We start from the raw sequence: 26,993 nt of genomic DNA, 5'->3' as shown, positions 1-26,993 counted from the left end.
TCGGTATTTACCGACAAAACATGCATTAATTAATTTTTTATATCTTCTAAAAGAACAAATTGTCGCTAACGTTTGAGAATGGATCTTTTTATTAACGATTGCAATATTCGTAAACTTCCCACTGTGAATGTGCTGTAAAAAAAGAGAACTCGTTAATATCTAATTTTTTTTTTCAAGCTTAGTTATTGTGTTTATTAAAAAGTCGAATTCAGCAGAAGGGATTCGTAAAATCTTACAAAATTCTGCTGGACCATTACCTAATAGCTTAGCCGGCAACTACATTTCTAAACTTCATTCCATCGTTCCTGTGTGCCTATCTTTGCTACATTTTTCGGCAGGGTTATTTTATATCCATTACGTTAAGAAGTAAATTGTTTTATTATATTGGTTGTAATCTAACTCACATTTTACCAGGAGATAAAGAACATAAAATATGCCAATTTCAGACTCCATTCAATAAAATATAACAGACATTACTGAAGAAAGTTCTACGATATTCAAAACAATGTCCATCTCGGTTTTGTTATAAACGTATGTATACATACATACATACATACATACATACATACATACATACATACATACATACATACATACATACATACATACATACATACATACATACATACATACATACATACATACATACATACCTGATACTTGGATCCTTACAAAAATCAATGCAAAAGATTTGAAAACTCTGAGTGCGACTTAGACCACAGATGGAATATGCAGTTGCGTGTGAAATGAAGATATTCGCCTGGAATCACAAATGGAATGCGTAACTACAATCAATTAGAAATTTCGACAAAACTGGCTGGACCGCTTAGATAGGATGAGTAATGAAAAATGTCATTGAGAATATGACAATATAGACAAGTGGATATAGAACATCCTGGAGATTAAGGTAATTTTGAAGAAACCAATTGAACCCTGGAGACGGAACAGACCAGTAGACCTATGCTTTGAAAATACTGATGGTGATAATGATGATGACGTTTCAGAGAATAATGAATTCAGTCCATTATATTGTTTTCATCATTGTTAAATTCATACACTAAACTTCTCTAACATATTATTTCATTGTTAACAGAAAGTTAAAATACTGGTAGTTAACGAAGCGGTGATAACACTGTTAAATGGGGATGCTATCAGCGTTGTTCAGTCAATAATGTTCATTAACTTTGGAGCGCATTAACTACTAGAGTCATTCTTTAAGCAGTAGGTTGGGACATGTAGTCGCTATGATATGAAATTATGTTATAAACGTGTACAAATTATATTTTATATTGTTTTCTTGCCTTCTAGACAATTTCTCCACTGAAATACATCATCATTATGTAATCTCCGTAGGAAATAAATGAATTACATATCCAGAATTTGTGCTACTTAGCAATTTATAAGTGAAAACTATTTCTCAGACTATTTATATTGATCTAAATAAATGTAAGAAAAAACAAATAAAATTCTACGCTATAATACAGAGAAAAGGTGCGCCACTATTCGTTCCTGACGTTCCAACTGATTTTCTAGACTTGAAGTCCAAAGAAAACCTATTAAACATCTTCAAATGTCTGTCAGTGACGTGCTGAGTAGTTTCAGTTCCTTGCAACACTTTTACGAAGTGGGGTGCGACCCTCTTTGCAGACTCCCGGCGCTAATTAAGGCGGAGCCGCCACTGGGATTTGTGTCGCAGGGCGGATCAATAGGCAACACTGCAAAACTTGTTTTGACGTGAATTATGTCAAAGGAGAAGATTAAAAGTGGCGACACATTGAGAAATAATTTAAGAATTTTGTTATACAAACAACTTTCTAGTATTAAAGAAAACTAAGTGGTAAATTACCTACTTGACTAGTTTGGACTTCTTGTTAGTCATCCTCAGGAAGAAAGAACTTCACTTATTCTGAGAATGATTAACAAGAAGTCGAAACTAATTAACTAATTTACCACTTAGTTTTCTTTATTACTAGAAAGTTGTTAGTAGAACAAAATTCTTAAGTGATAAAAAGTGTTAAACGTGTATAATCAAGATATATAATCGAGAAATAATTATTTCATAAACATTATGCATTTTCACTTGAGGTATCATAACACAAACACAAACTGTTGAGGGAATATAAAACTAGATAAGATGGATTTGTTGTTAATGTCCCGAATTAGATAAATTAATAATCATAGGTAGTATAAATAAGACCGTATAAATTCAGCGCAGCTCAGGCGGTAGGCGTGTTAACCTACGGACCGGAAGCTGCGCTCGAGCCAAATATCATCCGCTGTCACCAGTTCCACTGATGATAATAACCTAGTAATTTATACAACGCTGTTAAATAACTAACTAAAATTAATTAAGCTGGTAACCAGAGTTCGATTTCCGGCAGGTCCAAGTGGAAATTGTTGTAGCTAAATATGGTGCTTCGTGGTAGGTACTCGCGAGGGACTCCCGTTTTCTCTAGCACTACTCCATTATGCGGTGCTATATAAATCGTCTCACATGGTGCACCGAGGGCAACGCTATGGCGGCAAAAAGATCTACAGTTAGGGGCATCACTCCTTAGGGGACGCTTGGGTGAATGACACAAGTATCTGCCACTGGATGAAACAACTTTAATTAAAATGAAAATTAGTATGTAAGTGTGAAGTAAGAGAAAATGGATTTGGTGATACAAATTGTGACTGGGAAATGTCAGTACAAGCAAGATTTTAAACATATAATTCAATACAATATATCCTTGAAATATAAATTAAAATAATGAGATTAATTGATGAAAATTTCGATTTGGACGTTAATACAAATACGATTTTAAAATAATTATAATAGGCCTACATGTTGATACAGAAATAAAAAAAGAAACAGATAAGGCATATTTTTTTTACTAAATTCAAACTTGGTTATGGGCTATCAATATACAGGGTATGTTAAAATCATGTTAAGACTGACTTCAATGGAAAATAAATATTTATTTTTAATTTCAAATATGTCATGGGTGAAGGGTTAACACTAGAAAGAAAAGTGGTGGCAAAATTTATGGAAATGTCCACATCTCCAATCATAGTCCATAGAATATTTAAACACGATCCACCACAGGTTAATGTCTGGTGTTCCGTGACCGATACCAGAGCAAATAGACCTTACTTCTTTTGACACCCGAACATTCCGAAAGGTACTTTACACATGTTACAATCATACGCTATCGATGAACTTCCATTCAAAATACGCTACGTGAGGAATTTTCAATAGAATGGTGTACCTGTGCATTTTTCTCGTGATGTTTGTGATTTTATAGACAACACATTTTCAGGAAGATGGATAGGGAGAAGTGGACCTTTGCAATGACCTTCGTACTTCCCTGATCTAACGTCCTGCGACTTCTGATTATGAAGGATGGTGAAGAGAGTATGTACAGCACGAGAGTTGGGCGTGTCAATGAACTCAAGCACAAAGTAACAAATTATTCCCAGATAATTCTGCATCAGGGTGTTAAATGCTGCTCTTGATGGTATCCAATTGTATGTTGATAATAATGGACAACAGGTTGATACCTTATAATATGAAATGAAAAAAATGTATTTGAGTCAGATGTTTTTTCTAGTGTTGAGATGTTCTTTTCATTTAAGTGTTAACACATTTGACATAGCCCGTAGATAAGACTTTAAGTATCACCTGCAAAGATACGACAGAACGGAATTATTAGTAGCATCACAATTGTTACAATATATTTTTTAATTCTCTTCGTAGCATCACTGGCCCTGTTGAAATGGTTGTCGCCGTGTTGTCTGTACTCGCCCTCACATGGAAATTCGGAGAATCCGGAACACGTCACTCACTCGATTCTAGTTTGAAGAAGCCGACCTGAGGGTAGAACTCACGGAGTCTACTTTCCAAGAATATATTGATTTTTGGTGTTACCTGGTTACACATTAATGAATGGTTCAAAACAGATGCCATCGAACTTCAATAATTTAATGATTTCAAAAAGACAAGCCATTACATCGCAGAGTTAGTGGAGTAATTCGACTGTTCATTTCGTGTAAAATGCTTTTCCTTTCTTCAAATATCTCTATTATTAGCTCCTCGATTCTTTTTAGCAAGTAAATGTCCTATTTTTGTGACTGCACGTTTTCTTTGGAAAATATATATATGCAGAATATATACATGAACATACCTCTTTCTCGTAAATTTTAACTTACAACTGGTTTCATATAGCTAGCGCTCCTAATTTCGAAGGTCTTATAAAATATTTTATGCAAATATACTTTAATTCCATTTGAAGTTCGTTTTAGATTTAACTCCCTGATGCGATGAGGTATTGTATAGTTAGCATTGGACCATCGTTGTGAATAAAAGCCGAAGTGGTTACCACGGAAAAGTGTATGCTGTTTGATGAGTAGTAGCTCCACGTCTGGTTATAAAAATTTAGTCGACTCTTCAGACCATTGTGAATTTTTGAAGAAATTATATCACATAAAAAATTCGATTTGGAATGTTTCTCCAAGTTCAGTGCTGATGAACAGAAAGATTTCTTCGAAATATTTTACAGTGGGCAAACAAAGTTACTGCAGGATGCTACAGTGGCCGGCTTGTTATAAAAAAATCTACTAGTCATAAATGTAACTTAAAATCCAAAAGTAAGTCGTGAAAATACATGGATAAATTCTCTGCGTCGAAGTGGTGTTCAGCAAGAGGTGTGTCGCCAAATGATTTTGGGAATCTTCAAAATTTCCGCCAAAAGACTGAGAATAATACAAGGCAAAATATTAAAAGGTGAAACATTTGAGGGAAAAGGGAGTTCTCATGAAGACAGACCGTATAAAATTAACAACAATATAATGGGATTTACTGCAGTCACACCTACAATCGATTCCACACAGCAAGATCCACTATTGTCCACTAATCCAAATCTAAATATCAAGATTCTCTTTGGGTTATTCTGTGATTATTTCAAAGAAACGACTGGTGAAAAACTGAATCTGAAGTAAAAAACATATTTAAAATATTTCAAACAGTTGGCTTGACAACATTATTGAAGAGAGTAAAGTTGGATTGGGAGAAAAAATTAATGAAGATGATTCTCAAAGCGAGTGTGAGTCCTCCAGAATGTGCACTAAAGTGTAGACTGCACTGAGTTTGAATTCATTCTAGATTAATATTAAATAACCTGTAGTCTATATTCTGTACCCAATACATATTCTTGATTTTTACATATTCGGTACAATTTATGACGTAACTATGAGATATATGTAAGAAATATAATTTTACTAAAATGATTATGAAATCATAAACCTCTGTAATGTGCGCCGTTCAATGCTGATATTAAATTTCTGCTAAAATATAATCATATTGAAAGAATTTTGATAAAATAAATTTGTTCTCTGGAAAAAGGGCCTATAAAATGCTTCAATAAAATATATTCTTTTATTAACACTATTAAAGTCGGAATGTATTATTTAACAAAAACTTGTAGACAGATATTATTGTAACAGTAAGAAAATTGTTATCTTGATAAAAGTGCATTCAAATCGCAATGACATACAAATAAATATTTCAATAATTGTTTTCTCGAAACATGACTTTTGCTTATGGGCCCTTTTTCCGGCTACCGCATCAATTATATAGCTGAGAGTTTTTGTTTAATACCTATGATGTGTCGTCAATGTTTTATTTGGATGTAGCATGCCATATCACGAACAGAAGCGTATCAATGCGAAAAATGCATTTGTAATCAATAAGTTGCAACATGATAGGTTGAGGTAGGGTCAGTCGAACACTTGTGTTGAGTAATAAGTATTTTAAGAGTGGACCTTATGTTGAATGAATTATAGGTACGATATCGGCATTGGAAATGTGCGAGCATGTGCAATATTTCATGGATTATATTGGAAGCAAAAGAGACGGGATTCGGCAAAAATGACGATATACGCATTGTTTTTTTTACTTGGTTATTTAATGACGCTGTTTCAACTACTGGGTTATTTAGTGTCGATGGAATTTTTGACAGTGAAATGAGCCCGAGGATACTCCATAGACATTAGTCTCAGAAAAAACCCAAGCAGGTAATCACCCCAAGCGGGAATCGAACCCATGACTGAACGCAACCACGGATTAGCAGACAAACACTCTACCGACTGAGCCACCCCGGCGGCTTGCACATTGTTGTATAAAATGGCGAATATTTGTGTCGGAAAGCTGTCACTAATGCAAGAGTGCGTCTTCAGAAAGTGGTGAGGCAAATGGAACCACACTGGACATGTTATCAAGTAAAGGCAATTTTTGTTACACTTCGGTGGTTCTTTTCATATAAACTCTGTACTAATGCTGTATTTTTCGTGAATAAGTGTGTTACACATGAAACAAATGATATACATGGCATGCGCCATTCCGTAGTTCAAGGAAATAAACTACGAATATAAACATTAATTGAACATAATGCTTTAACTTTTCACACTTTTTTAGACTAATTCTTCCATGTTTTTTTTAGATACCTGGAAAGAAGAAAAGGAAAACAAAAAGAAAAATTGTACCTACTGTACGTTTATGCAAAGATGAATTTAGATTTGACTGAGAATTATAATTCCATATGCTCAGCTATTCAGTTTAACAGTATCCTGGAGAGCAAACAGAAGATTCAAGCAGCAATTCGATAGCAGTGCGAAATACTACATTTTCGCCAGAACAAGCGAAAAATCTCCCTCACAGGCTGAAATTATTAGCTGATTCTTTTAAGAACAACATTAAAAAGTATATTTATTTCTTGTGCGTTGTCATTTGTAGTCATATAGTAAATACATACAATACAATACAAAATGGCTTTTAAGGAACCCGCAGGTTCATTGCCACCCTCACATAAGCCCGCCATCGGTCTCTAACCTGTGCAAGATTAATCCAATCTCTATCATCATATCCCACCTTCCTCAAATCCATTTTAATATTATCCTCCCATCTACGTCTCGGCCTCCCCAAAAGCCTTTTTTTCTCCGGTCTCCCAACTAACACTCTATATGCATTTCTGGATTCACCCATACGTGCTACATGCCCTGCCCATCTCAAACGTCTGGATTTAATGTTCCTAATTATGTCATGTGAAGAATACAATGCGTGTAGTTCTGTGTTGTGCAACTTTCTCCATTCTCCTGTAACTTCATCCCTCTTAGGCCCAAATATTTTCCTAAGAACCTTATTCTCAAACACTCTTAATCTCTGTTCCTCTCTCAAAGTGAGAGTCCAAATTTCACAACCATACAGAACAACCGGTAATATAACTGTTTTATAATTTCTGACTTTCAGATTTTTTGACAACAGACTAGATGACAAAAGCTCCTCAACCGAATAAAAACAGGCATTTCCCATATTTATTCTGCGTTTAATTTCCTCTTGAGTGTCATTTATATTTGCTACTGTTGCTCCAAGATGTTTAAATTTTTCCATCTCTTTGAAGGATAAATCTCCAATTTTTATATTTCCATTTCGTACAATATTCTGGTCACGAGACATAATCATATACTTTGTCTTTTCGGGATTTACCTCCAAACCTATCGCTTTACTTCCTTCAAGTAAAATTTGCGTGTTTTCCCTAATCGTTTGTGGATTTTCTCCTAACATATTCACGAGATCCGCATAGACAAGAAGCTGGTGTAACTCGTTCAATTCCAAACCCTCTGTGTTATCCTGAATCTTCCTAATGACATATTCTAGATTGAAGTTAAAAAGTAAAGGTGATAGTGCATCTCCTTGCTTTAGCCCGCAGTGAATTGGGAAAGCATCAGATAGAAACTGGCCTATACGCACTCTGCTGTATGTTTCACATACGTTACTTAAACGTTTGATTTATTAACTGAAAAGCAAGCCATTGTTTTTCCCCATTAAAAAAAGCGAAGTTTAACATTTATCTCTCGGATGGTGGTGGAATACCAGTCAAAGCTTACTTTCTTAATTTTAACCTCATTTCACTGGATGTTATCTTCTTGAATTCCACACATAAACTTGATGAATGAGCTCATTACCTTATCCATTTGCCAGTATCCTTTAAAACAGGCTGTAAGTCTTCAACTTATTGCTTATCATCCCCTACTCTTATCCTTGTCTATGGAGCCGTAACAATTGGCGAGTAGGAGAAAAATCGGTCACTTCTTCAGGGAGGTCTTGACAATACTGAGAGCTGCTCACAGCGCCGTCTTGGAACACCTGACGACTTCTCATCGAAAGGACCAGAGTCTCATCTGTAATGGACAAAGTGGCTGTCTGTGGAACACACTTTCTTCACCACAGAAATTCCACGTTGGAACCAAATTTTTTTGGGTTTGGTGCCTATTCAAAGACGTAATAAAATAATATCGATTCTCTTTTAACTATCATCGTTCCATCAAATTTATACATAACAAAGAAATATCCATATAGGATTGAGTGTTTCGACACAACCTGTAAGTGCGATGCCCGAGGTCACTAACGTCATAAATCCAAGAGTCAAACACGCTCATATATCAGTAATGACGTCACAATCTCGACAGATTTAAGGTCTTATTGCTATAAACACGCGAAACATATCAAGTTTATCTCTGTACACTGACCCTTGTTCTATTTATTTTAAACACGTCAGCAATTGCATATTGTCTGGCTATTTCTTTTCTTGCATTAAAATTTGATTATTATTCGTCATTTCAGTATGTTAACGTCTTATTCAGAAATTCAAATTATATTTTCTCAAGAAATTTAAACTCTCGTGTTTATTTTATCTATTGTTCTATTTTATACAAAATAAGATACAAAGTGGAATTCATATAATTGTACAGACTAAAGGAGGCAATAAAATACATTAAAATAAATAAAACCTATTATGCTTATTATAATTAAATGTATGGTTAATTAGAAAATTAAGCTCGAGGTCTGCATAGTTCAGCAACAGTGCTTCGGGTACACACACGCACTCGGTCTGAATAGCAGCATTCCGTCCCTTAGTCACTGCAGTAGGGTTGCCAGACTTGCTAATGACAGGAAATAGCAATACGTTTTAATCGTTTTATTTAATTGCAAGAAAACCACCCATTTTACTGCAAAATGATAAATAATTCCATATCATTTTACCTAATGATAAGAGTAAAAATCAGAATCGTATTTATCAAGTAAAACAATATTAATACTAACAAGGAGAGGACACGCTCTGTATATAATCGAATTAAATAAGATTGTGTGAGATGAAAGTACACGACGTACTGTTTAAAGTCATACCTGGTATGGGTGACCAATGACCGCTCGTTTTGGAAATATTGGCTATTGTTTGTGACATACTTCCGTTAGGTGCTTAATAGGGAAGCATTAGACTACGGAACAGCGTAGCTCATATGGTTGCATGCTAAGTTGTCATCCAGGCAACCCCAGTTCGAATCCTAATGCCTTCTCATTTTTTAAAACTTGATATTATGATTATTGTTATTATTATTGTTATTATTATTATTATTACTATTATTATTAGAACCAAAAGGACAATTTGGCCCAAGAGTGCAACGTCAAGTAGATGAACTCACTTCTAAATTCGGAAATATATGTGTAACACGTTCTTCATCAGGAAAGCTGACATCTCAACTCCATAAGCAATATCTGGAGAAAGTAATAAAGCCATATGTGAAAGAGCAGCCATTTCTTCTAATTCTGGACTCGTGGGAAGGGCAGGTAAATCCTTCTTTGTATGATGAAATATTTACAAATGAAGAAAATGGAGTAACGTGCAACCTTAAAGTGATTTCACCCAAATGTACTGGATTAAGCCAGTACTGTGATGTTTATTTTTTTAGACAAGTGAAGATTTTTATCAAATATTTGCAAAATAGCTCTTTCCTTTTACAAACTGGACGACAAATTGCTTCAAGGGAGGATGCCCTCAAAGTCACGCCTTAATTCACTTTCAGTTGTCAGCTCCTATATTCAAAGCCATGTTGAAATATGCGTGGTAAGGTAAGGTAAAGGTATCCCCGTAACATGCCATGAAGGCACTTGGGGGGCATGGAGATAGAGCCCCATGCTTTCCATGACCTCGGCACTAGAATGAGGTGGTGTGGTTGGCACCACGCTCTGACCGCATGCGTGGTATGCATCAAAATTAATAAACGAACGAGAAGTGTTTGTAAATGTGAAAAATGTCTGTTTCGCAGCAGAAGTGCGGAAAAATGTGTGTGACTGTGGACAACCTTCTTTCATTTGCTGTGCATGGTGCAGGAACTATGTATGTTTTGTGTGTTTTTATGACATTTATCAGAATGAATCATGTAAAAAAGAAGTGGAATAGAAACAGAACAGACACCAGTGACCTGCGTACATGAGCAATATTTCCTTGTTTATCCTTTACAATACAATGTTAGTTAATTAGTAATTTGTTTAAAACATGATGAAGCGTTCAATACATTGAGAAATATGATGTATGTAAATAGATTACTGTCATCACACTATTAATCATTATTTAAAAAATATAGGACCAGTTAAGATTCGAACTCAGGTTGCCTGGATAACAACTCAGCACTCAACCATATGAGCTACGCTTTCACACAGTCTAATGCTCCCTATTAGGCACCTAACGGAAGTATGTCACAAACAACAGCCAATATTTCCAAAACGAGGGGACATTGGCCACCCATACCAGGTATGACTTTAAACAGTACTTCTTGTACTTTCATCTCACACAATCTTATTTCATTCGGTGATATACAGAGCGTGTCCTCTCCTTGTAAGATGTTAAAATCTGCACAGGCATATTACTTCCACTCTGTATAGTTGAAAATCGTCCATATGATGAGTTTCTATGTTTCTATGCAATATAAAATGGGAAAAAGCAAAGAAATCAATTTCGCAGTATTATAGTGAATATTCGAGGAGCTTAAATTTATTGCGTTCACGGGTGGTCTAGAACTTATCACCTCTATCATGTAACAATCTTTGGTCAAACCGCGAGGAACATCCATTGCAACGGACTGTGGATTCGACATCACGTAGCAAAGGAAATGCGCTATTTTTCGAAATGAAGATGGTAATGAATTGTTAGTAATGTTGGTGGAATGAGGGAGTGAAAATGGGAGAACAGGAGGAAAAACCCTCAGGAACCTTGGCTCTGTTCACCGCAAATATATAATTCCGCAATCATCGAGATTTGAACTCGTGTCCTCGATCGTCTTAAAACAGCTCTCTTCCAACTGATCTACCATGGCGGCTATGCATCCAGTATGCTCTTACATATTGCAACTCAATCACAATGTTGTTAATGCAGTTTCGTTTGAATAAATATTTATATGTTCTCAGGTGAAAGTAAAGTCAATTCCATGACAGGCCAAATCGCCCACCTTTACAGACAATCGGCATTTAATAGCAATAGGGATGTCACTCCTTTGTGCTCGCCGCCTTTACCCCCAAGGAAATGCCCCTGGTATTAATTTCTATTAGAGGTTGAGTATACTCCAGGATCACAGTGCGACTGGAATGATTATATCAATGGAAAAATCCATGATCCTATCGGGAATCGAACCCGCGACCTTCCAGCATGCATCGTAATACCTTAACCGCGTAACTACCGCGCGCTCCGTAATGCTCTCAGACATAAATTATATTCTTTTGGTTATAATTTATACAATAATGGTTTACAACGTTAATTCCATCGATGAATCTCGATCTGATTTTTTAGCAATAAAACTGTTATGACTTTTTATTTGCATAGTAATGGCATCATAATTATATTTAAGGTACAAATAATCACTTAAATTACTGTTTTGGTCAAATTATAAAATTTCAGTTTTGGTATATTGTGATCCATTGCCCTCTCCTATTTAAAAACGTAGCCTATAGTTTATAATAATAAATTTGTATTTAGCTTACATCTGTTAACTCAATGCATAGACTACATTTCTTTACAGTATTATTGTATCTTTATTTATATTTTTCTTAATATATTATTTTGTGATGCATGCACTGAAAGTCATATTAAAAACTACTTCATGAAGGAAATTAAGGTTGCAGTAATTATACAGGGTATTTCCGGGCTGCTGTTACAAACGTTCAGGGATGATGGGGAAGGACACATGTATCAATTTGAAATAAGGAACCCTGGTCCGGGAATGACTGAGTCGAAAGTTACAAGCAAAAATAGTTGTGTGGAAATGGAATTGTGATTTCGCACCACGTGCCTCCTTCCCTTAACCTTTGGAACAGTCGTGGAAAGATGGTATGGACCGGATGTCTCCTACGTGGGTACTTGTCCCGATACAATCTGTGAGCTTGTCTACTGTTCCCACTGGCTTATCCGTATTCGAAAATCATGTCTGCATATTCCGCTCTCGTGTACTCTTCCATTTCACTAGGACTAATCGCTAATCGACTGGACACTGCAACTTGTACACATACACTGCTGTCTACAGACGTGCAGATCAGGACCGACAATGTCCGTTACACATTACGCTATCTGCATTGCTTTAGTATAGTTTTCTGTCCCTACCTCTCAGACAGCGCACTGAATGGAATACTGTAAGTAGACAACGTAAACAACGTCAGATGAATAGAGTATATGTAAATGTACAGATAAATACACATAAATAAGGTGTACAGAGGAATAAAATTATTTCATTTCCACACAACTGTTTTTGCTTGTAACTTTCGACTCAGTTATTTCCGGACCAGGGTTCCTTATCTCAAATTGATACATGTGCCCTTCTCCATCTTTCCTGAAAGTTTGTAACACTAGCCCGAAAACAACCTATATAACATAAAATGTGACAGCTAAGTAGGTACCTGATTAATGACTCTGTATGAGAAATAAATACTTCATTGAATTTTCAACACCGAAAAAAAAAAAAACACACGCACGCACACACATACAATTAAGTGTTTTTAGATTTCACATATACCAGTGATATTTAGAAACTTCTCGGAAAAAAGAAAACAAATTGTCAATAAAATAGTAAAAATTAAGATTATAAAAGTGTGATAATTTGTATTATATTAATTTTTTAAACCGTATCCATTACGTTGTTGTAATATTTACATAGGAACTTTCAGAACACCCAGCAAATTATCGGGTATATTTACCCATATTTTTCTTTTCAAGAGCACATAAATATATTCATCGATTATTTACATTGAAATATTTCGTTTAGAATTTTAGTTACAAATCTGTCTTTTGTTTATATTTCCATAATATGAGGTATTGTAGTTGATTTTTAGAGTCTTGTCTACAGTGAAGTATTTTAATTAGAATTTTAATAATATTTTCCCTTTTTACTTAAAAATCCATATAATTGACGTTTAAAAGTTGAATTTAGCACTTCTCTTCTTTTCTTTTAACAATTCAACAGAATTTAGTATTATAATTGGTGTTCGAAATTGGTATTTCAGGAACAAAGCTCTTGTTTTATAATTTAACAGAAATTCGTATAATACCTAACTGGTGTTTAAAATCTGGAAATATTCCAAACGGAACTTCAGCAAAAAAGCCTTTTCTTTTATAATTTACTAGAAATTCGTATTGTACAGTAATTCGTATTTAATATATAGACTCCTTTAGTTTCATGTTCACAGCAACTTTTATTATTGACATCTGATATAGCCTATTCCAACTCTGATTTCAGCAACGTGTTTGAAGCCTAGCGTGCTACGAGGATATTAAATTTGTTTCAATGATGACGGCGCCGACGAGGACGATAATAAGTCATGACAGGAATAATCATCTCGATCTCCAGGATTGGACCACGACTGTGCTGGATCCTATGGTCAGCACCACGACACTGCGGGGTGTGGGGGCGGGGAGCCAATTGCCGTGTATTGATCTGCTGGCCGCGTGGAATCCCAGAGCTTCACATGTCCGCGCGGCTTATTGATTGCTTGCCAGGAAATTAACCTTACAAATACCAGAATGCGACCTCCAAGAAACACAAATGCACAGGAAATACGGAATTAAACGTTCCATATGGTGACGCTGCAAAGGTATTAAATATTTGCAAATTGTGAGATTTTAAAGGTTCTTGTTGATTAGATTGTTAAGATATCTTGGGATTATCAATCTTGTCTTGAGATTTACCGTTTCCGATGTTTCGAAATAATCGCCTCGTCGTTTTGGTCCTTTATTTGGCTAGCGAATGTAATTTATCCATAAAGCATGTGCGTAAATTTTCAGAACTTTCATTATTAAAATTAACTCCTACTTGTTTGAAGTCCGAACGCTGAACGGATATAAACTGACGACTAATTCGAAATGAATTGTTTGCACATCTCACTAGCCTCAGTTAACATGATCGAATTATGAGCACGCAGGTACAATAAATCCAGTATCCCAGCAAAACAAATATTCAGTCAGCATTTAATATCAAGCTCTATTACAATTTGGAGAGCATAGGCAAGTGGACGTGGTCACTACCGTACAGGTATTGCCAAATTTTTCCTCAACGACAAGTACACCTTTCCCTTGTATGGATAAAGTATTTATGACACTCGTTCTGGTTATCAAATACCTATATGACATAACTGACGTGAATTAATACAGAGTTAGAAGTTAAAGAAACACATCACAACTAGCATGAGTGATAGACAATGAAATACACGTTATTGAGCCACACCAGCGCGCACTATATGTGGATCATAGCACACACACACACATCGCACTATGAAAGAAAGGGATATTTACTTGGGCGCTTGTACAATTATCATATTCCGACATTTCATTACATGCAGAGTATTGTGTGTAACTATAACTATAACATATTCATTTCATTTTCCGCAGGATTATTTTGTCACTAGAATATAATTGTTCATTTATTTCATCGCCTGCAGCATAGAATTATGTCTCATTCATCTAATTACCTGAAAGTTTCACAAGTGTCACTAGAACACTGTGGGCCAATTGTAACACAAAACCATGTCTACAGTAATTCACTTAAACCACCTGAAAGATTACCGTGTATCACTAGGAAATCATGACTCATTCATACATCTTCTGTAGCATGCATACCATCCCTCATTAATTTCATCACCTGAAAGATTATCATGTGTCACTAGGAAATCATGACCCGTTCATTGGATCTTTTGCTGCACGTATACCACCCCCCATTCATTTCATCACTTGGAAGATTATCGTGTGTCACTAGTAAATCATGACCCGTTCATTGCATCTTCTGCTGCACGTATACCATCCCTCATTCATTTAATCACTTGGAAGATTATCGTGTGTTACTAGTAAAACATGACCCGTTCATTGCATCTTCTGCTGCACGTATACCACCCCTCATTCATTTCATCACTTGGAAGATTATCGTGTGTCACTAGTAAATCATGACCCGTTCATTGCATCTTCTGCTGCACGTATACCACCCCTCATTCATTTCATCACTTGGAAGATTATCGTGTGCCACTAGTAAATCATGACCCGTTCATTGCATCTTCTGCTGCAAGTATACCATCCCTCATTCATTTCATCACTTGGAAGATTATCGTGTGTCACTAGTAAATCATGACCCGTTCATTGCATCTTCTGCTGCAAGTATACTATCCCTCATTCATTTCATCACTTGGAAGATTATCGTGTGTCACTAGTAAATCATGACCCGTTCATTGCATCTTCTGCTGCAAGTATACTACCCCTCATTCATTTCATCACTTGGAAGATTATCGTGTGTCACTAGTAAATCATGACCCGTTCATTGCATCTTCTGCTACAAGTATACTAACCTTCATTCATTTCATCACTTGGAAGATTATCGTGTGTCACTAGTAAATCATGACCCGTTCATTGCATCTTCTGCTGCACGTATACCACCCCTCATTCATTTCATCACTTGGAAGATTATCGTGTGTCACTAGTAAATCATGACCCGTTCATTGCATCTTCTGCTGCAAGTATACCATCCCTCATTCATTTCATCACTTGGAAGATTATCGTGTGTCACTAGTAAATCATGACCCGTTCATTGCATCTTCTGCTGCACGTATACCATCCCTCAATCATTTCATCACTTGGAAGATTATCGTGTGTCACTAGTAAATCATGACCCGTTCATTGCATCTTCTGCTGCAAGTATACTATCCCTCATTCATTTCATCACTTGGAAGATTATCGTGTGTCACTAGTAAATCATGACCCGTTCATTGCATCTTCTGCTGCACGTATACCACCCCTCATTCATTTCATCACTTGGAAGATTATCGTGTGTCACTAGTAAATCATGACCCGTTCATTGCATCTTCTGCTGCTAGTATACCATCCCTCATTCATTTCATCACTTGGAAGATTATCGTGTGTCACTAGTAAATCATGACCCGTTCATTGCATCTTCTGCTGCATGTATACTATCCCTCATTCATTTCATCACTTGGAAGATTATCGTGTGTCACTAGTAAATCATGACCCGTTCATTGCATCTTCTGCTGCACGTATACCACCCCTCATTCATTTCATCACTTGGAAGATTATCGTGTGTCACTAGTAAATCATGACCCGTTCATTGCATCTTCTGCTGCTAGTATACCATCCCTCATTCATTTCATCACTTGGAAGATTATCGTGTGTCACTAGTAAATCATGACCCGTTCATTGCATCTTCTGCTGCAAGTATACTATCCCTCATTCATTTCATCACTTGGAAGATTATCGTGTGTCACTAGTAAATCATGACCCGTTCATTGCATCTTCTGCTGCACGTAAACCACCCCTCATTCATTTCATCACTTGGAAGATTATCGTGTGTCACTAGTAAATCATGACCCGTTCATTGCATCTTCTGCTGCAAGTATACTACCCCTCATTCATTTCATCACTTGGAAGATTATCGTGTGTCACTAGTAAATCATGACCCGTTCATTGCAATTTCTGCTGCAAGTATACTACCCCTCATTCATTTCATCACTTGGAAGATTATCGTGTGTCACTAGTAAATCATGACCCGTTCATTGCATCTTCTGCTGCAAGTATACCGCCCCTCATTCATTTCATCACTTGGAAGATTATCGTGTGTCACTAGTAAATCATGACCCGTTCATTGCATCTTCTGCTGCAAGTATACTACCCCTCATTCATTTCATCACTTGGAAGATTATCGTGTGTCACTAGTAAATCATGACCCGTTCATTGCATCTTCTGCTGCAAGTATACTATCCCTCATTCATTTCATCACTTGGAAGATTATCGTGTGTCACTAGTAAATCATGACCCGTTCATTGCATCTTCTGCTGCAAGTATACTACCCCTCATTCATTTCATCACTTGGAAGATTATCGTGTGTCACTAGTAAATCATGACCCGTTCATTGCATCTTCTGCTGCAAGTATACTATCCCTCATTCATTTCATCACTTGGAAGATTATCGTGTGTCACTAGTAAATCATGACCCGTTTATTGCATCTTTGCTGCACGTATACCATCCCTCATTCATTTCATCACTTGGAAGATTATCGTGTGTCACTAGTAAATCATGACCCGTTCATTGCATCTTTGCTGCACGTATACCATCCCTCATTCATTTCATCCCTTGGAAGATTATTGTGTGTCACTAGGAAACCTGTCCTGTTCATTGCATCTCCTGCAGCAGGCATACCATCCTTCACTCATTCAATCATCTGAAAGATTATTATGTCACTTGGGTATCGAGGTTAAATCATCCATCAAGTGCAGCATGAATACCATCCTTCATTCATTTCATCACTTGAAAGATTATATATAGTGTGTCACTAGGAAACCATGACTTATTCACTGCATCTCCTGCAGCATGAATACCATCCTTACTTCATTTCTCACTTGAATGCTTATAGTGTGTCACTAGGAAATAATGACATTCATTGCATCTTCTCATTCATTTCATTACCTTAATGATTATAGTTTGTCATTAGGATACCAAAGCTAATTCTTACCAACAACTGTAGCATGAATACCATCACGCCTTCATTTGAGCACGTGATTATAGTGTTTCACTAGGAAATCATGACTCATTCATGAATCCCCTGTAGCATGAATACCATCCTCAATTCATTTCATCACCTGCCACTATGAAATAATGGATGATCCACTTCATCACCTGCGAGATTTGGAGTGCACTATGTTACAATGGCGCATTAATTTCATCAGGTGCAAGATTATGATGTGTCACTATGAAATCATGGATCATTCACTTCATCACCTGCAAGAATTCCAGTGCACTATGTTACAATGGCTCATTAATTTCATCAGGTGCAAGATTATGATGTGTCACTATGAAATCATGGATCATTCACTTCATCACCTGCAAGAATTCGAGTGCACTATGATAACATGGCTCATTCATTTCATCAGCTGCAAGATTATGATGTGTCACTATGAAATTATGGATCATTCACCTCACCAGCTACAATGCATGCACTATGATACCATGGCTCATTCATTTCATCAGCTGCAAGATTATATTGTGTCACTATGAAATCATGGATAATTCACTTCATCACCTGCAAGATTATCGCATGCACTATGATACCACGGCTCATTAATTTCATCAGCTGCAAGATTTTATTGTGTCACTATGAAATTATGGATCATTCACCTCATCACCTGCAAATCGTGTGCACTATGATACCATGGCTCATTCATTTCATCACCTGCAAGATTATGATGTATCACTATTAAATCATGGACCATTCACTTCATCACCTGCAAGACTATCGTGTGCACTACGATACAACGGCTCATTCGTGTCATTAACTGTATGATTATCGTGTGTCACTATGAAACCATGGCTCATTAGTTTCATCACCTGAAAATTATCGCATATTGTTATGAAACCATGGCTGATTAATTTCATTATCTGAAAGATTATCATGTGTCACTATGAAACCATGGCTCATTCATTTAATCAACTGGAAATTATCACATGTCGTTATGAAACCATGGCTGATTAATTTCATTATATGCAAGATTATCATGTGTCACTATGAAACCATTGCTCATTCATTTCATCACCTGGACGTTATCGCATATCGTTATGAAACCATGGCTGATTCATTTCATTATCTGCAAGATTATCATGTGTCACTATGAAAACATGGCTGATTCATTTCATCACCTGGAAATTATCGCATGTCGGTATGAAATCATGGCTGATTCATTTCATTTTCTGCAAAATTATCATGTATCACTATGAAACTATGGCTGATTGGTTGCGTCACCTGAAAATTATTGTGTGTCGCTATGAAAATATGACGGATTCACTTCATCACTTTTACAAGATTATCGTATGTAACTATGAACCATAGCTCATTCATTTCATCACCTGTAAGATTATCGTTTGTCACTATAAAACAAAGGCTCACTCATTTAATAACCTACAAGATTATCGTGTATCACTATGATACCAAAGCTCACTCATTTTATCACCTGAAAATTATCATATATCGCTATGAAACATTGGCTTATTCATTTCCATATCAAAACGATTACGTGTTATCAGGAGTAAATTTTGGACAGCTCGGTCTGTGTTCTCTATGAAGTGGCATGCATGCACGGCGATTTTCAAGAAAGGAATCGGACACCCTTTTTCCTCGCTACCCCTACAGTGCTATTTAAGACCGGACATTTCGATCGTGGGGACTGAAACGAGTTCAGAATGAAGATTACATTATGGTGGAAAATGGCCTTAAATTACTTTAAACCAAATTACGTATTGGTATATCATACTATACCTTATCACACCATACAGTACCCTAGCATATTACATTACACGAATAATTTGAGACAAAATGTACTGTGTGATAAATCAAATATATGTAGGCATCGATAATGTAAATGTCAAATTTATGTCAGCTTATACAACGTATCATGTGTATTACATGATGACATATTTTTTGAAGTATTATTACTTAACATACCACATGACATAGGCCTACCATGTTAAAATATATGTCATTTTATCCTATATTATATCATCTCATGTCTCACACGAAAAAATATCATATTCATTTGTTTGTTCACCATGGTAATATAGAGATAAGGGATTTCAGGATACGGAATCTTGCACTCAAATCCTGGCGCATGACTGCTTTCTGTTCGCTGTATCTTGATCATCACTATATCACGAAATAAGAAAATCACTCACCTCGGGGCTCGCGACACATCGTGGGCCCGCCTTGCAGTCCTTCCGCCGAACTTGCCCAGTGTCGAGGTTCAGGTCTGCACTCGAAATATCCACAACACTCAAAAACACACCGAGCAGGACTCGAAACCGGGACCGTGCAGCAAGCGTTCACCAAGCACACTACCAGGCGCGGCTACTAGAGACCAGGAGTGACTCATCGCATCTCCATAGCAACGCGAAACTAGGTCCCCTCCCGGAGCCGCGTCCCAAAGAGCGTGCTGTAGAAACACCGACTCTTGTGTGGCGGGGGTGTTTCCCCGGCTAAGTTATACGACAGAGTTCATTTTAATGCAATTGATGTCAGTGATGGACTGGAGGAGGAAATCAAGGAAGGAAATAAATTAGTGAAAAAGGAATGACTATAAACAAATAAATTAAGAAAAATTGTATCGTTGTGTACTTTTTCATGGCGTGTGCACATTCATGCGAGCAGCTGTGGGCGGTTGATGACACCAGAGCTTCAATTGAAAGATGAGACAGTCTGTGGGATCCGCATGCCATTCGTTTGCCAGATGCTCTGGTACTATTCGTCATAAGTAAATTAAGTTTAGAGTACTGTCAGCTACAATTTAACACTGAACCTTACAATTAGCCTTTTATGTTGCTTTAGCTAGTATGACTGCTAGGATATGAAATCTTACTGATACCGAAACTAACGTAAATAAATCTAAGTTAAGTTAATTCTACAATATGTTTATTATTAATCACAATTGAGCATTAGTCAGTCTTGCTGTAATGCTTTAGCAAAATCTATGTTAACTATTGACGGTTGCTAGAATACAACATTTTATTAATGCTAAATCTGACATAAGCAAATGACTTTTCAGTTAATTTTATCTTGTTGCGTTGCTTCCCCTGTATCCTGATTATGTCGATGTTTTATTCACGCGATTTGATTTCCGTTCTATTGATTCGCGGAAGCGTGCGTTGAATAACGTTGCATCAAGCGCTTGTATCACTTAAGTCAAGTCATTCCTCGCCTATTAGCTGAATTGCGTTCAATTAGGTTCAATATCTTGACACGCCAGGGAACCGCACCGAGTCACAGATGCACATTGCAATCAAGATGTTTGAGTTCCTAATGTACATAAGTGGGATTCCAGGGTCAAATGGAAAATTAATTATTTTACACACGAACTGAGAAACGCCTGTAATGCTTTGTGAATACTACACGGAGCACACCTGTGGCAGAGAAGTGGCCGCTCACCTGTCTGATGGGAGTGCATTGTCTGAAGTCTGAACCACAATGATAACCATCTCGGAAATGAAGTGAAATTTACAACTTTCACCCTAATTTCTTGAAAACATACAAGGTTAAAGAAGTATGAAAAGAAGGGAAAGACAATAAAGAAAGAATAGAGGAAAAATCAGGAGAAGGATTGGAGAGGAAGCCAAAAAAAAAAAGAAGCTAGTACGTTAAAAATGACGAATGGTGTAAATTTCACTTGCAACGCTAGTAGCGGGGTCCTTCAATTTCTTCGGGAGCATAGGTCATCACCAAAACATCTCCATCATACTTCGTTTCCGTTCATATAATATTCCACCTCGTCTATGTTCTGCCTATTTCTGCTAATTCTTCTTCCATTGTCCTTTTCCAAGTTATTTTCGGTCTTCCGCTCATTATTTTCCTTGTAGATTCCGATTTAGTGCTTCTTTTTCTATTAAGTTGATCTTCCTTAGAATATATCCATGGAGTTTTATTTCTGTCTCAAAATTTTCTTCGTGATAATAGTTTAGTTTGTTCTTTTCCATAATTCTTTGTTTTAGATTGTGTAAGACCAGTTGATATTTATGACTTCCCGGAGACATTTATTCATAAAATAATGTAATTTGTTGTTTACCTCCTGTAACGTAGATTTTACATTACTATTGAAGATTTTTAGTTTCAGTTTTAAGAAAATATTCTTTGTTTTCCAAAGTAAAAGCAGCAGTTAATTTTGGTATTTTATTATTAGAACTCACAACGCTACTATTAAAAATAAAATGAAAGGAAAATGGAAAAAGAAGAAAGCAAGTATTATTAGTATTAGTATTATTATTAGATACAAAGAAAGAGAGAAAAATAAAGAAGAGAAGAAAGGGGAAATGGAGATATGACGTAAAAACAGAAGTAAAAAGTAAATGGAAACAACCGAGAATAGTTAAAAATTATAGATGAAGAAAGGAAATAGACTGCTAGTAACAGAAAACAGGAAGGAACGAAAATAAGCGGTATTAATAAAATAATAAACACAGGATAAATAGTACAAACCAACCATCGTGCACGCGAAAGACAGGACATAGCAAAGAGGTTACGTTCGTGGGTTCAAGTCTCTCCTTTCGCATGAATATCATCTGTCAATGTGATTTCTGTATTGTGATAGATAGAGGACTAATGTTATGCTTATGCCATGTCTGTATCTTATAGTATACGACATATTATATAATGTTAAATTAGCTTTGAACGACAAAAAGATAGACTAAGGAATAGAGAACACCACAGAATTATTAGTTGGTCGTAATTCCTTTCATGACGAAATAGACTTTAGTAACGGGAGTATTCCATGTCACTTGGGACTGCAACTGCAGGTTTGGCATCCCTGCCGTGTTCGTTGATTGCTTAGTTGCGCCAGGTTTCTACAGTTGATATTGGATTCCAGGCGAGGGAAGCGGCGCCCTCTGTGCTATCAACGGGTAGGGGTTATGCCCGCCCCACCTCACAAGAGTGTATTTTTAATAAAAAAATTAACAATCACAATTTCAACTCCTAATTTGGTAATTTAATTCCATGAGGGTATGTTATCTGAAGCAGATGGAAATATGAGCTGTGCAGTGCTTGCTAAATGGGAAAATTGCCACATCAAGACTTTACATTTATATATTTTCTTTTATATTACCGTAACACTTGCGTTTAAAATCATATCTACATTGAAATATCCCAGAATTTTCTTGTTGAGAGACGAGGTTGGAAAATCTAGCAATCGATACCGTCTCTTGTCGGTTTCACGAGGTTTTTCTGTATTTCCAACGGCTCTGATCTCAACATGCGAGATTACGTAACAATGTGAAGCTTGGGAGGTCGATGAGAATGCATGCCGGATTATGTTACATGGAACCTCTCGGCATCTTAAGTTCAGCCTTGCGTTTATTGCTTGAGAATGATTCGCTTCCAGTCGTACCGGAGCTAAGGTAACCGTAACCGTAATAGAGGTAATTACATGATTTTATAAAACAAGCAAAAATTTGCTAATTATAGTACTAAGTAATCATATTTCAAAGACAGCGAGATATTGTACGAGAAGGAAACTATTGAGAATTAGGCTACATAAGATACGAATATGGCAACAGAAAAATTATAAGGACGATATTTCCATTATTTTAGAGGGGCTTTTTATTAAATATTTAGAAACAGATAGGCTACATTTCACATTCTTAGAATCGAGCTATTACATTACACGGAAATAAGTTATCAAATTTTTACTATGTGTCATTTGTTATTTCAGTTGAAAAGGTTTTAATTCGATGTCTAAAAATAATGGTGATAGCGATGTTGGTGGAAATAATAATAATAATAATAATAATAATAATAATAATAATAATAATAATAATAATAATAATAATAGGGAGAGTAGGGTAGTATCGGACATCGGGTAATATCGGACAGTGAGTTTCTTTCATCTACCACCAGATAGTACCTGAATGACATGGTTACATTTCTGTGATGTCGCATACAGAAACGTAACCATGTTATTCAGGTACTACCATCTGGTGGTAGATGAAAGAAACGCACTGTCCGATATTACCCGATGTCCGATACTACCCAACTCTCCCCTAATAATAATAATAATAATAATAATAATAATAATAATAATAATAATAATAATAATAATAATAATAATAAGTATTAGAACAAGTAAACGTTTACAAACACCATGGTGCCCTCTATAATTTTTTCATTTTCTTGAAGGATCAGATAAAAATATAAGCAAATAGACATTGCAGTTTAACTAAGCCATAACTTCCACGGTGCACGCAACAACAATTTATTGTTTTATGAAAAAAACTACAGATATCATTCACAAGAACTCAACGATATTAAGTAAACAAAGTTATCACAAGGCACATACTAGCCTATCATTTCAGTGAGTACAGTAGTCCCAAAATCTGAAATTGAAAACCTTCACGCATTCCAAATCGACAAAAAATGTAATATTCACAAAATGAAATAAGCATACATAACTTGATTTCTTTCTCGTTAATACATTCAACCTGAGGGGAAATCTGCTGTTAATCTGTAATTTGTACCATATTATTCAACACACTGAAATCAATAGTTCTGGACGTCTATCACGTTGAAAGATCCAATAAGAGAAACCTGCTGTTAGTGTGTTGTTTATAATCCAGTACAATGAACACTGTACCCAATTATTATATTCACTGACATCAATAATACGGGACATACGGTATATTGCCTTGAAAGATCCAAAAGAGAGGAACTTGTTCTTAGTGTGTTGTTTATAATACAATCTACTGAACATTGTACCAAATTGTTCACTTACTGAAATCAATAGTTCTAAATACCTATCACGTTGAAAGATCCAACATGAGAAAACTTGCTGTTAGTGTGTTATTTATAAGCCAGTCTAATGAATATTACACCTCAATACAGTCAAATCAATAGTACTGGATATCTACCATGTTGAAAGCTCCAGCATGACAGAAACCTGCTCTTAGTGTTTTGTTTGTAAGCCCAGATACTGAACATTGCACCAAATTATTCAACTTACTGAAATCAGTAGTAGGTACTGGATATCTATTGCGTTTAAAAATCCAACACGAAAGAAACCTGCCGTTAGTGTGTTGTTTATAAGCCTGTCCAATGAACACTGAACCAGATAATTCAACTTACTGAAAACAATAGAACTGGGTATCTATCGCGTTGAAAGATCCAACAAGAGAGAAACTCGCCCTTTGTGCGTTGTTTATAACCCTGTCTACTGAACACTGTACCAATTTGTTCAACTGCCTGAAATCAATAGTACTGAATATCCATTACGTTGAAAAATCCAACATGAGAAAAACTTGCTGTTAGTGTATTGTTTATAAGCCAGTCTGAAGAACATTATATAAAATTATTCAACATACTGAAATCAATAGTATTGGATATCTATTCTGTTGAAAGATCCAACATTATGTTGTTTATAAGTCCTCCTAATGATTACTTACCGAATGATTCAATTTACTGAAACCAATAATACTGGATTTCTATTACGTTAAAAGATCCAGCTCGAGAGAAACCTGCTCCAAGTGTTTTGTTTGTAAGCCCGGATACTGAACATTGCAGCAAATTAAACTTACTGAAATCAATAGTACTGGGTATCTATTACGTTTAAAGATCCAACATGAGAGAAACCTGCTGTTAGTCCGTTATTTGTAAGCCCGTACGTTGAAAGACCCAACATAAAAGAAACCTACTGTTAGTATGTTGTTTATAAGCCCATCTAACGAACATTGTGAGCTTAACTGAAATACATAGTAAGCCTAGCGAAAGATGTAACGTGAGAGAAACTTGCTGTTACAAATCCGTGTAATGAACATTGTACTAATTATTTAACATGCTGAAATCATTAGTACTAGTGACTGTCAGGTTGAAAGATCCAACGTAAGAGAGAAGTGCTGTTAATTTGTTTATAAGCTGTCCTAATGGACACTGTACCGAATTATTAAAAATAATGATACCAATAGTACTGGATATCTTTCACATTGGAGGATCTAACTTGACAGAAAACTGCTGTTAGTGTATGGTTTATAAGCCTGTCTATTGGACACTGTACCATAATATTTAACATTCTAAAATAAAGAGTCCTGAATATTTCCATTTAAAATTCCAACCTTCGACAAACATGCTGATATTCTATGGTTTATAAGCCCATGTATTAAATACTGTACCAAATTTTCGTAGTGAAGAAGATAATAATAATAATAATAATAATAATAATAATAATGATTATAATAATAATGATTATAATAATAATACATTTTTGTTCTTCCTCTTCCACCCTTCTTCTTCTTTTAGTCGGAACAATATCAGAAGAGACTGTGAGAGATTCTCAACTTGCATGTGGAGTAAGGCCAAAGCTAAAGAAAATACAGGAAGAACGCATGATATGGAACACGCACTGAGGTTCTGTGCAAAGAAGAAAATCCTCCTGCTTTCTTCTAGAAAATGTCAGCCATGGCGAACTACGTTCATCATTCATGACTTACATACATTAAGTCAAGAAGAATAGTAGATTTTGAAAGTCTGGGTTTGAGAAGAGAGTCTAAAAGGCCGCACGAGAATCCCCATCTTAGAGAAAATTAAATTTCTCCCATGATAATTTTAATAAATTGTTTAATATTCAGTTATAACGTAATATTTAACTACAGTAATTATAATACACTGTTGCGTATATAAATGTTATGTTTTGTTTAACGACGCTCGCAACTGCAGAAGTTATATCAGCATCGGCTGGTGTGCCGGAATTTTGTCCCGCAGGAGTTCTTTTACATGTCAGTAAATCTACTAACATGAGCCTGTCGCATTTAAGCATACTTAAATTCCATCGACCTGGCCCGGGATCGACCCCGCAACCTTGGACATAGAAGGCCAGCGCTATACCAACTCGCCAACCAGGTCGACTTTCGTCTTCTGTGGCCGAATTAACAAAACTACAGTACCTATACTGATCTGAAGTGACAACACTATTTCCTAAACATAATTATTCCTTCTCAAAGTTCAATTTATTCAGGCACAGTACAGAAGACGGTGATATTATGTTAGTCATACAGAGAATGAAATTCATGACCGTAAAAAATGCTGCTTGAAAGCAACATCATGTAAGTACCAAAATTTGATTTGT

General features: G+C 36.0%; 1 protein-coding gene across 7 annotated transcripts in view; it reads right to left on the bottom strand.

Annotated features, from left to right (window-relative positions):
• Schip1 (Schwannomin interacting protein 1) overlaps positions 1-26,993 on the bottom strand; it is a 410,317-nt gene that overhangs the window by 105,651 nt on the left and 277,673 nt on the right. For 2 of the 7 annotated variants that reach the window (XR_011331312.1, XM_069821041.1), the window contains exon 1: positions 20,074-20,279. The exons of 2 other annotated variants lie outside the window; for them this stretch is intronic. The gene's annotated coding sequence lies outside the window, so the exon portion shown is untranslated. Of the gene's footprint in view, positions 1-20,073; positions 20,280-26,993 lie in introns of those variants that run through there. 3 more of the 7 variants (XM_069821043.1, XM_069821045.1, XM_069821044.1) reach the window with 2 other exon arrangements.

Source organism: Periplaneta americana, chromosome 3 (assembly GCF_040183065.1).
Source record: "Periplaneta americana isolate PAMFEO1 chromosome 3, P.americana_PAMFEO1_priV1, whole genome shotgun sequence".
Lineage (NCBI taxonomy): Eukaryota > Metazoa > Arthropoda > Insecta > Blattodea > Blattidae > Periplaneta > Periplaneta americana.
Note: the sequence above shows the minus strand (reverse complement) of the source record. Positions and strands in the feature narration are given on the sequence as shown.